This window comes from Benincasa hispida, chromosome 4 (genome assembly GCF_009727055.1).
Source record: "Benincasa hispida cultivar B227 chromosome 4, ASM972705v1, whole genome shotgun sequence".
Lineage (NCBI taxonomy): Eukaryota > Viridiplantae > Streptophyta > Magnoliopsida > Cucurbitales > Cucurbitaceae > Benincasa > Benincasa hispida.
Genome location: NC_052352.1, coordinates 44,562,452 through 44,575,491, shown reverse-complemented (window position 1 = coordinate 44,575,491; position 13,040 = coordinate 44,562,452).

The following is a 13,040-nucleotide window of genomic DNA, read 5'->3' as shown; positions in this document are numbered from 1 at the left end:
TTGCAATGACCGCATTTGTTTGATTACCGCAACTTTTAAGCGATGACTGCAATCGCTTGACGATCGCAACTCCTATGCGATGGGCGCATGCTGTTGATTACCGCAACACCCATGCATTGAACGTATGTGTTCGCCTTTGCGATGGAGAATTTTTGCACATGTGGTCGTCTATGCAACAGCCGGCTTCCGCGTATGCGTCCGTTTCCTGCTTTAGCTACAAAAATAGACAATTGACTGCATAATAACGCATAATAGTGGGTTAGCCGAGATTCTTAATGCTGAACGATGCAAACTCATTTTCTCATGAATTCCTAACATATTCGCCGCATATTTCACTTAACAATCCTCATGATTATAAATAAAAGGCCTAATATGATGTGCATTTCTGCCCGTCATCAGTAGCGTAGCCTTACACTGCTGATAGCATAGCTATGCTACCTCTTGATCGCAATTTTATAATTTTTGCATCTTTTTCAATTTTGATGCCTCTAAGCTCTAATTTGACTCCAATTTGGCTTGTTTTTCTTCTAAGTGACTCATTTGATCTCTTGGGATGAATTTACCTATAAAATGAATATTTTATGCATAAGAATTATATAAAAATGATAGAACTAGAGACATAAATATAGCTATTCTTTAGAGCTATCACCCATACATGTGTGTAAATCTCAAAAAGAGGCATTTGTTGAAAGAGAAATTTTGGATCAATCACAAATTGGCAAATCACACTACAAGAAGTAATTGATACAATAGCTAACGAAAAAGGCTATAAAAGGCTTTTCATAGCTTTTTTCGAAGGTCCTGACAGCCCATGTTATTAAAAGTCTGGGACTTTTTATAGCTTTTATGTAGAGCTATAATGGATGCTATAATAGAGTATGGAGATATAGCAATTAGCATGTATACAAGGCTATGAAAATATTCAATAGCATTAGTCATTAAAGTTATCTTTAACATATAATAGCTTACTCTCAATGCTATCTTTATTATATAATAGCCTTTTCTTAATGCTTTATTTGACTTATGATAATCTTTTTTTAAGTCTATTATATTATATATATAGCTTTAATCCTATGTTATAACAAACAACATTGAAATTATGTCCATTTACATTACAAACACTTGTTTTAAGTTAAATAGACGTATGAAATAATTCACAATGTATGCATTAAATACAATGACTCCTTTTATTATTGAAATTTAGTAATCAATTTACATTAGAAACTAAAAAAATTATCCAAGAATACAAAAATACATCAAATGTAATTTTCAACCATACAAGGTTCACAAAATACAAAATTCATCAAGTTTTGAGGATTATAGTATCATGGAATTGAGCTTCCATCTTTGATCTTCATCTACCTACATAAAAAGTGCATTAGTATCAAATTGATTCCCAAAACCACAATTGAATGTTAAAACTATATAAAAAATATATAATTGTCATTTTGAGTCTCAAAACAACCTAAAATTATGTGATTCATTAATAATCAACAAAGTTACGTAGATACAATTATTAAACCTTTAATTACCTCTAAATTCATGAGTTTGTCCTTCATTTTAGTTATTCTCAATGTAACAAATATATATAAGCATTCTCATAAGAGCCCTTTCGTTGCGTTAAAAAATTACGATTTGAAAATTAGCAAAGGAAGAGTATAATTATTAAGCATAGGTTGAACGCATAGGCATGATTGATGCACATTTTAAAATAGATTGTCTACTAAAAAATCTTTCAAATCCATGTGTTAATTAACATGTTGGGAATGTCCCAAAACTCGCAGTTCGTGTTAAACATTCTATTTATCAATGAAATATTATTAATTATTTTATTCAATAAAGTTGATTTTGCTATCTATTATGAAAATCTAATAAACATATCCATGGAAATAGTATGAATACTTTAACTTTATGTGGTGACGTAAACAGGATAAGGTTAATAGTATATAGCCTAAATGGTCTATTAGTATATGGATGAAATTGGGTATCTCATCCTGATAACACTATTGGATGTGGCCCATTTTATATACGTAATACAAATGATGTGATCCATAGATCATTCATGTTGAGACATGTGAGTGGGGGCATCTTATGCAATGAATTTGCATATAGACTAGACCACGAAATAGTCACTTTTCTTTACAACGACTGTTTACTGTTAAAACTGACTATTTCATACTTAAGTAACCTAGGATAACTCGATCTTAATCCTGAGCTAACTATGAACTCCTGTTTATTCAGGATTATCCTTTATTCTGCATGGGTGAGAGTAGTTCAACAGCATTGCTCAATAAGCCTTCCATTTTGGGGGATAAGATTGGATGAATAGCTGGGGACATAGTCCTGCAAGATTTAATTCACTCCTACCCATTTTAGGGTTAGTAGATAGGTCGTTATCTTAAGTACTGATTTCAGGTCTTGAACAATCGGGGCCCCGCAATCTCATGATAGAGAAATGACTTGATTCATAAGTAGTATTATGAATCGAATTGTTCATTAGAGGATCAATGGGAACTTAAGGAACGAGATATATTTACAGGGGTAAAATGGTAATCTTGAACCAACTGTGATTACGAATAACCTGTGAAGGATCAACTTACTAATTATGGTTTATATGGATAGAAATATATTTACAGTAAGGAGAGTGCAACTATCGAGCTATAGTGGTGTGTCTTGATAGTTAATGAATAGTAATTAATTCGATTAAAGAGTTTTAACAAATTAATTACAGATCGTTGGAGCTCATGATCTATAGGTCCATGAGATCCCTCTATTAGCTCATTAAATTGGAATAACAAATTGAGTATTGATGTATCAATTTAGGGTTTTTCGATTGATTGTATATGATACAATTATAAACGTTTATTTTAATTAAAATTAAACAAAATTGGAAAATCAATTAATATTTAAATTATGATTCAAATATAAAATTGATTTATTGGTGATATTAATATTTTTATTATTTAGTATTTTAGATATAAATTAATATTATTTAAAAATCAATTAAAATTAGTTTATTTAGATTAATTATTTTGAATTAATTTTATAAAATTAATTTAGATAAAATGATTTTTTAAGATCATTTTATGTTAATGGGTTTTTTCCATTTTTAGGAAAACCCCACTAACTTATATTTTGGAATGTTACCAAAATCCATTACTAGTATTCAAGCTGGATCTGCCCAACATGCAACCTGATACATTTACATAGGTTTTACCTATATATAGAAGCTCCATGCATGAAGAATAGGGAGAGATTGGAAAAACAAAAAAGTTCTGAATTGATAACCCTATTCTCGCTCCTCATTAACTCAACTTGTTCAAGTGTTCCACCACACATTCCAACTTGAGCATAATAGAGAAAATCTCGGTGGTAGTCTTCTTGTTGAAATTCAAGTGAGATCTTGGTGTTTTTCAGCTGATTTTGTGGAGGAATCTTCAAAGGTAATATGTACTATAAACCCTCTTTTGAATATCATATGTACAACATGCGCAAAACTCAAATTAAATGTAGTTTAAGTGCTTATTGATTATGTAGTCTTCCGTTGCATAATATTTCATTCCTTCAAACATTCATACAAAATTCTAAAAATATACAAATATACAACTTCTCACGACTTTTATTACAAAGAAGTCTAGAAATATTTATTACTTTCAACAAACTAAGCAACAAAAAATTGATCAATTCAACACCACAACAACTCACTAAAGATGCAACCAAATTTCCACATATTTGGATAACAATATCAACCAAAGATAATATATTAAGGCTAATTACAACACCTACTCACACAGATTTAAATCAAAATCAAAATATGTGAAATTTAAGAATTTACACAAACTTGTCTTAAATAAATATAAACTCTTTTAATTAATAAGTCAAAAGCAAATCACGTACCTCACTTTTTCAAAATTAAGAATCATTTCTATACCACCATCTTGACCTGTAAAAAACTACTCAACTGAAGGGAGAAGAAAGAAAAGACTATTAAAATCAAGAATCTAAATTTCACAACAAAAAATAACAAGGTAATCAACAATAGTTTTTTTCGAATAAACAAACCTATTAAAATGAAAGAGGTAAAGAAAAACACAATAGCATTGAGTGGGGGAGCATCGAGTGGGTTTTGTTTTGTGGCAGATCTGGGCGAGCATCATTTCTTCACAGTGGGGGAGTTCTGGACCAGATCGAGGGTCAGATGAAGACTTAGATCGAGTTTGATCGAGGATCGAGTTTTGGACCTGATCAATACTTGGATCAAGTTCATCGAGTATCGAGTTCTGGACCGGATCGAGTTCTTTATAGTGGGGATCAAAGATGGAGTTCTGGACCGGATCAAGGATCGAGTTTTGGATCGGATCGAGGATCGAGTTCTAGACCAGATCGAGGATCAAGTTCTAGCATAAAATTTTTACTTTCAGCATGAGGCATAACTATACATTTCATAAAACCATTTGGATAATTTAAAATTTCTCTCGAATGGTACCCATAAGAAGTAAATTCGAAAGCATGAATGTTCAAAAGTTGATTGAAATCCAAACATAAAATGAGTCTAAAAGGGTTGAGGATCCAATGACTAACCTCGAATCGTTAGCTTCAAGTGTCAATAGTTTTGAGAGAGAGACAGAGATAGAGAGAGTTAGTAAACAAAGAGCCAGAGTGAAATCCATAAAACCTAGGAGTTGAAATTGAAATATAAGAGAGGAAGAAGAAGAAGAGTGCCCATTCTTACCTACAAAAGAAAATCTTCTTTATGTAACTTGCGAGCTCAAGATTTTGGAGTTGAGGAAATGAAAATTTGTGTATGCTATTAAAAGGAAAAAGAAACAATCTCACTCTAGAGGGAGAAGGAAAGTAAAAGAGCAAATGGACGAGGATGGAGTTCTTAAATTTACTCTCTTCAATCCGTGTGTATAGCAAAAAATTTTCACATCCCTTTTTTTTTTTTTTTTTTTCATATCATTTCATAGCCTATTTTAAAAAAATGATATCCTCAAAGGCTATAAAAAAATACTTTTTCTTGTAGTGTCATTTACCAAATTAATAACGAAATTACAAATAATTGGATTTAGGACGAACTAAAAGTTGATATGTGTCCTAAATTTAAGTTGAATACATAGACTGGCAAATTCTTATGATGCCACGTATTTTCATCATGGCCGTTGGATTGAATAAAAATAATTTTGTCCAATTTGACGTTATTAGTTGGGATAAAGTCAAATTGGGCCCAAGAATATGTTTAATTTGACTCAAATGTTAAATAAGGTCTACATCCAATTATTTGGGTCTATTGACCAACCAAGCTCAAGTCCATAAAGTCAACCTGAGTGATGGGATTCGAATCTCAAGCAGAAGCGTGTGAACGCTTTGCATCCCGCAAATCGATTTTTATATAAACAAAATTAGTGATAAAAAAAAATATGTGTAGAATAAATATGTAAAATATCATCCTTTAGAGAAATGAAAGAACCATTCTCACCTTTGTAGATTCCCAAACTTCTAGAATGATCCTCTCAATATTCCAACGAACGACTCCTCCAGCGATCTCGAACACAAACTTCTCCTCGAATAATCTTGAACACGACCAAGAGAAGAAGCTTATTACTTGCCAGGATTCCAATAAAAGGGTAGGTGGTATCCAACTATTGGAAGAGTGTGTGGAGGAAAAACCTTTGGGAGAGTAGATATGATTTCTTTTTGTGACTTAGGGAAAAAATTGCACAATTAATGCTTTTTTTTAATTCAAAAGTGTCATAAGGAAGACTTTATATAGAGAATGGTAAACCTTTTCTCCAAGTCCTTTTCCAATTTTTCCTTGTGCACAATTAATTAAATAACACATTAATTAAATAACTATTTATATTGGGATTGGTGTCCTAATTCTCCCGGAGTCTCGTTGTTTGTAATTATACATATTTTTATGAATAAAATAAAAGTTATTTCATTCTGGCATTTACTCATATCCAATAAACAAAGTTCCATAGTTATCGTATGTAAACTTAAAAATGTATATAAGATATACAAGTAGATCATGTCTTAAGTGATAACCTAAATAGGTTTGTAGTATATGGATTAAGGTGGGATACCTGATCCTTGTGACACTACGGATATAACTCACTTTGTAGAGGTTTGCAAGTGTTGTAAACTACTACAGATGGTAGATCCTGACCATTCATGTGGAGACATGCGAGCAGAAGTGTCCTATACAAAGAGTTTGTATAAGATCGGACTACGAGATGATTCGTCTCTGTATATAACATCGTTGATACTAGAGACTTACATCTCACTTAAACGACCATAGGTAACATGACCTCAATCATAAGTGATTCTTTGATTAGTATGGATGAGTGTGGCCAGATTGCCAACTCAACATGCCTATCTTCTTGGGAATTTGTCTGATTTGGAAGTTGGGAACTCAGTTACATAAGATGGAATTCACTCTTTCCCCAAAGCAGGGGGAAGTAGATAGATTGCTCCCTTAAGGTCTGATTCCGGGGCTTGAACATAGTGGCCACAACTTATTTTTAGAAGAGAGGACTCAGTCATAGTAAGACTATGGCTTATGTTCATTAGAGGGATCAGTGGTACTTAAGGAGTTAGATGTAACTACAGGGGCATAACGATTATTGGCCAAGCTGTACTTACGAACGATCTGTGAAGGGTTATCACACTGTTGATTGGTTTAGATGGATACATAATATATCTGTAGTAAGAAGAGTTCAGCTATTGGTCTTTGGTGGAGTGCCTGACAGTTAACGGAGGGTGGATCCCATGACTAAAGAGTTTAGTCAGTTATTCATGTATTGTTGGAGCTTCAAGCTATAGATCCATAAGGTCCCCTTGGTAGCTTAATGGATTTCAGTTGAGGATCATTTTTTGGTGTTAATTTGAAATGTTCAAATTGACAAGAGGTAATTCGATTATATATGATATGATCGGTATGGTGTATGAGATACATCAAATGGAGGGTTAATGTAAATGAGATTTACATTAAGTGCCATGGAATAGAAAAAGAGCTATGGTTTGTATGTTTCATGAGATGAAATATTAAAACTATAAGTTATAAATATAGTATGATAAGTTGGTTATCATTCATATTTATAATAATATTAATTATTAGATAATTATCTCTTTTTCTCTAACAACCAATTAAGTGTGAGGTTATTGGTGGTTTCATGGTAACTGTGAGATAAAAGGAAAAATGGTTTCCTAAATTTAGTGATTGTTAATTTGTTTGAGATTCCCAATCTTGGGAAAGTTTCCACGGAAAAGACTGTCAAGTAAATCAGATTTACTAAATGACAACTTGGAGAGACTAGACGATCGTGGAGTGTTCCTACATAATAGACACTCAACTAGACGATTAGCTAAACGATTGCATAGCTTTAGCTAGACGATCACATAGCTTTTGATAAACGATTGGGCATTGACCTATACGATAGGCTTTATCATCTCCCACTTGCTCAATCGTTTTCATGATGTTTCTCCTCCGGTCTCATCCTCTAACCAAGTCCACACAGAGCCCACACTCTAGATTCTCACACCGAGAATATCAAGGTAACCTTTTTGGTAGTGTCATACTTAACTCGACACAGTCGAGGTTCTGTGGAGGCTATTCGTGGTGTTCGGAGTGTTCGTGAACTTGGTGATCACTTTGTTCGAGTTCATTGTGATCATGTAGTATAGCGGTCGTGTTGTACGAGCGTTCAAGTGTTGTAATGTTGTCGATTGTTTGAGCGTTCGTGATCAAGGGATCTTGAAGATGAGTCTTCAAAGGTATGTGAATTCTTCCCTTGATCCTGTAGTAAAGCATGCTGTAATTTATGTTTTGCGCATAACCTGTTGTTTCCATTTGTAACTGTAATTGTGTATATTCATATATGAATGAAATTTGGAACAATCCTACCACTGCTCATGGAAATCCTCATGTCCGATTTCCTTCAATTTATACATTAAATCCAATTTAATGTATGTGTATTCAATTACCATAGATATCGTATGTCTATGTGCAATACTTCTCTATTTATTAATTAATTCTTTGTGAATCTAATTCACTTGAATTAATCAATTGAATCTCATTCAAATGTTTCTTTCCAACTTAATTGAATTATAGATCACATCCATAATCAATTACAAATTAATCATATTAATATACAATTTCCTCAAATTGATTTGAACAATTCAAATCATTTCTTTTTAATATCCTTTATTGAGCTAACAAGGGGACCTGGTGGACCTGTAGATCAGAAGCTCCAATGATATATGAGATTAATTGGCTAAATTCATTAACTAAATTACTCAATATTCGTTAACTGTGGGTACACTCCACTAAAAACCCACAGCTGCACTATTTTTACTATAAATATATTTTTGTATCCACGGATATAGATCAATAATAGTAAGATAGTCCTTCACGAGTATTCATAACTGCAACCAAGTCAAATTACCATTTTACCCTTGGGTAACCTTTGACTCCTTAAGTACCAGAGCTCCTCTAATGAACAATTTGTTTATGATCTAATCAATAAACAGAAATTATTCTCGGGCCAATGAGAGGGTAGGGCGGTTTATTCAAGTCCCAGAGATACCACTTAAGGAATACTCATCTACTTACCCTAAATATGGGAATGAGTGAATTCCATCTTGTATTATTATGTTCCCAACTCCCCACTCGGTCTTGTCCTCAAAATGGTAGGCTTATTGAGCCGACAAACTGGTCACTCTCACACATACAAATCAAAGGACAACCCCTCATGAATAGGAGTTCATGTATATTCAAGATTAAGTCTAAGTTGCCTAGGTCATCCTAGTGAAATAGAAATCTCCTGAAGACAAGTGTACGCATTCAACTAAGAGAGAATTAGAGGATACATAAACTATTCCAAGTCTCCTGAAGATACACAGACTATTCCAAGACTTCAACTTCAAAAACATCACATACTCCGCTTCTCTAAGTCAAGTGTACGCATTCAACTGAGAGAGAATTAGAGGATCAAGTACTAGAGATCGAACCGCATCTGCATCAAATACTGAAAACCTTGTGCGAACAATTATTTCTCTCATAACAAAACAAGAAATGACAAGAAGTTTCGAAGGAGAAAATAAGGTATATTTGATATATACAACACAATATATTATATATATATTTGAACTTTCTAGAAATAAATTAGAGTATATTTGATAAGTGCATGAATAATATAATTTATATAATATATTGTCTCCTAAATCGAATAATATATGCAATGTATATTTACATTTTTCAGTATGTTTATAAATATACCAAAAAGTAAACCATCATAGGAGAAATGTATAATTACATTTTCCAGTACCAATAGATTCGACATACTGGAGATCTTAAGAGAGAGGCGTTTGATTTTCAACTAGGAATATGAAAGAAAATAAACGAAATCTACTAAATGAAGAAATCATTAATTTGAAATATTCTACATTAAATGAATATAAATAGAAATTAATAGTAAAAAAACAAAGTCAACATTTGAAAATGATGTTAATAAAGAAATAATTAAATATTTATGAAAATTTAAAAATAATGGTAAAAAACGTTAAGTTGGTCCAAAATTAAAGCTAAAAGCTTTTAATGAAAATAATTCAAAATCTAGGACATTTATGAAATATAAGATATACAAAAGATTTTCCGTGTAAGAACCTCAAATTTCTTAAACATGTGGGTTTGTTGAAGAAATCACTTGTAGGATTGGTATAATAATCCGCCATCCTTGGGGACGTGGAGCAAATAGAGTTTATTTAAATTAATGAAAACTTTTTACGAATGTGGGCCCAGTTAAACAAATTTATAAACATTTTGCTAGTAATTAATTTAAATAAGAATTTCATACAAATAAATTTAATTCAAAATGATCAAGAAATTAAAAAGAATACTTTTACGCACCCATTAATTTTCATAACAAGATTGGTAATGTATGAAAAAAATTTAAGAACTATCAATCAAAATAAACAAATGTAATTAATTGATTTTGAGAATAAACGTTGCAATTAATTTCATGCAATAAACTATTAAACAAATTAATTGCAAAATTAAATAAGAAAGAAATAGAGAAATTGATACTAGAAATTTTATAGTGGTTCGGCACAACCTGCCTATATTTACTTCCTAAGCTCCTCTTGGGTCCTTCATTAGAAGTCTTTGACTCTTTCCACGGCTTAGACTTGAACCGCTCCAACCTTCTTTTTCCGGGCGCAAAAACAAACTCGACCCTTTCCACGCTTAAGAATCAAACAATTACAACAACTCTTTTTCTGGAATCAAGAGCAATCCTTATAATAATTTGAAAAAAATTCAAGTACACACTTGAGAAACTCTTTAGAAAAGTGGATTTAAAAATTTTGAGCTCACAACAAATCAGCTCTTACCATACATAAATCTCTCTCAAGAATAAGATGAAAAAGAAGAAAATTGAATCTTGGAGAGAACAACAATGGATGCTTTGTGTTTTTATGGAGGATTGAAAATAAATAAAAATTGTTTGAAATTTTAGGGAAGATGAAAAGTTTAAAAAGAGAGGGAGAATGGTGAAAAACATTAAATTTGGACCTTTAGATCTTGAAAAAGAAAAGTTAATGGTGGAGATTTTTCTTTTATAAAATCAACTAGCCGTTAGACACAAACATAAAATAATATATTTTTTAGCCACTATGTATCCAATTAGCCATTAGATACATACATAAAATAATATAATAATATATTTTTTTAAATCTTTTTCTTTTAAAGACCAACAAAAACTCAAAAGTCCACCATGTGTCACTCCTCTATTGCTCCAAGTGGCACCTTTCAGGATCTATTTTGATGAGAATAATTTTGTCACATCATCAGCTCGGGATTTTTCCATTAAGCTTGTTCCGACCATATCTTCTTCGTTTGCGTTTTGGTTTAAGTGATTCAAAATGCATTGAATTCGTTATGTCGAGCTCTACGCAACGAATACTTCAAAATACTCAAACTGTTAATAAATTCATTCATATTTGATATTATCGAAATATTAATTAATTAATTTGATATTAAAGACTAAAAGTCAACCTCACCAAAATCTCTAATTGGTGATTATTGATCCAAGCATGACTAAATAGATAGGATACCGATTATTACAATTATACAGGTTAATAGTGTGGTCTCCACTTTAATAGGAAAGCTACCAAGTGGATGCTTTTCAACACTGTCTAATTAAAAAAAAAAAAAAAATCGAATCTAAATTTGTGAGGTTGTAATAATTTGGATCTACCTATCAATTTCATCCATTTTAATTCTAAACTTAAGCCATTGTTACAATTTGAGCCTTAAACGTGTTAAAAAAGTGTCACAAACCATATAATAAATTTTCACTCCATATGCCTGTAAAAGAAGTTTTCTTATGCATTTAATAAATTATAGAGTATTTTATACGATATGAAATTGATAAATTATTTAGAGAAAAATAATATTTGAGCTAATTTTTTGGTTGAAATTCATGAATTTTAAGAATGTTATTGAATGACTAATTTGTGTGTTTGTACTTACTTTTTTGCAAAATTTTATTTTATTAAAATTAATAAATTTACGAAGATTTTTAACATGGTTTTCTTGTTAAAATTAGTAGGTGAATTAGCTAAAATTGAATCGAGGTTAAAAATTTGTAACACTTATTAAGTTAATTAGAGTAAAAATTGATGAAATTAGAAGTTTAGGGTCTAAATTGGTACAACATGATAAGCTTAGAGTCATCTCACCTCTTGATCAAGAACGCACGTTAGATTTTTGTTGGTAAATATTTGATCATAGTCCTAATAATATGCTATGTTGATATCAAATTTTAGACAAATAAAGTTGTCTGACCTCAAAGTGATAGCATCAGTAAATTTATAATTCGAGATAGGAAGATTATTTGTAAGTTAGCAAGAACTGTACACCCGTGTGGTGTAGGCCACATACACTTCGATACTTAAGTTAGAAAATTCGTTTTAGTATCGTGGTACAAGGGGAGAGACAACTTACATTTTCATTCTCTGAACTTCCTTATTTATAGAGTAGAGTGATTGAATCCTTCTTTCTTTAGGAGTCTACTCTAGGTTTGAAAATATTATCTTTTCTTATTGGGCAACATTATTCGAGTAAGACCAACTCGGTGGGCTCAACCTAAGGGGGATGAATTCTCTACCTTCTTGGGGATCGTATATTGGAGTAGTAGAATGAGGTCAGGGTGTACCTCTCTCTATTCTATCTCATAGGAGATCTTGATCTTCATCCCAATTAAAATAAGTAAGAGAAATTTCTTAGGGGGACAATTTGATTGAGTTCACATTAATTTATTAAATTTTGATCATGTTGATATTTTCATCAATATTTTCATTAGTAGACCTAAATAATGGATTAATGTTTTCTATTATAAAACAAAATATCCATGAAATATAAAGGAGATGCAAACACAATATTACTCATGTCAATATAACATATGGCTAAAAAGTATAAGTGTAACATAAATAATAACCTTTCAAATTATTTAGAAGATGTATTGGATTGACTTTAATTTAGAAAGGTAATGACTGCTTGAGAGAAGTACATAATTCTGTAAAATAGAGGGCTCGAATCAATGATAATAAAAAATGAATGACCATTTAATTATTTCTCCTCCTCTTCATCTTACGATTTTGAATTCATTATCTTTGTTTCATCTCATCAAGTCTCCACGATGCTTTGTCCTGCCGATGAGCTCTTCTACATAAGTCAGTTGTTTCGGGCCTCTAAATCTTTCCCAGGTTCAAACGACGAGTTTAAAGCAAAATTTGGTATCCATACGACAAAGAATCACAATAACACCAACTTCAATCTTAATTTGTATAATTTGATTAAGAAGAGCAAACACTTCTCACTATCAAGATTTTGTTTGGTATTTAGAAAATATTCAAGGAAGAATAATCCAAAGGTTAAAACTAAATCAAGTTTTTAGGCAACAACCGTAGAAATTGAAGACGAAAACAAATAGATCTGGTAAAGAAAATCATTGTTTTTGGGCAACAACTCTGGGAAT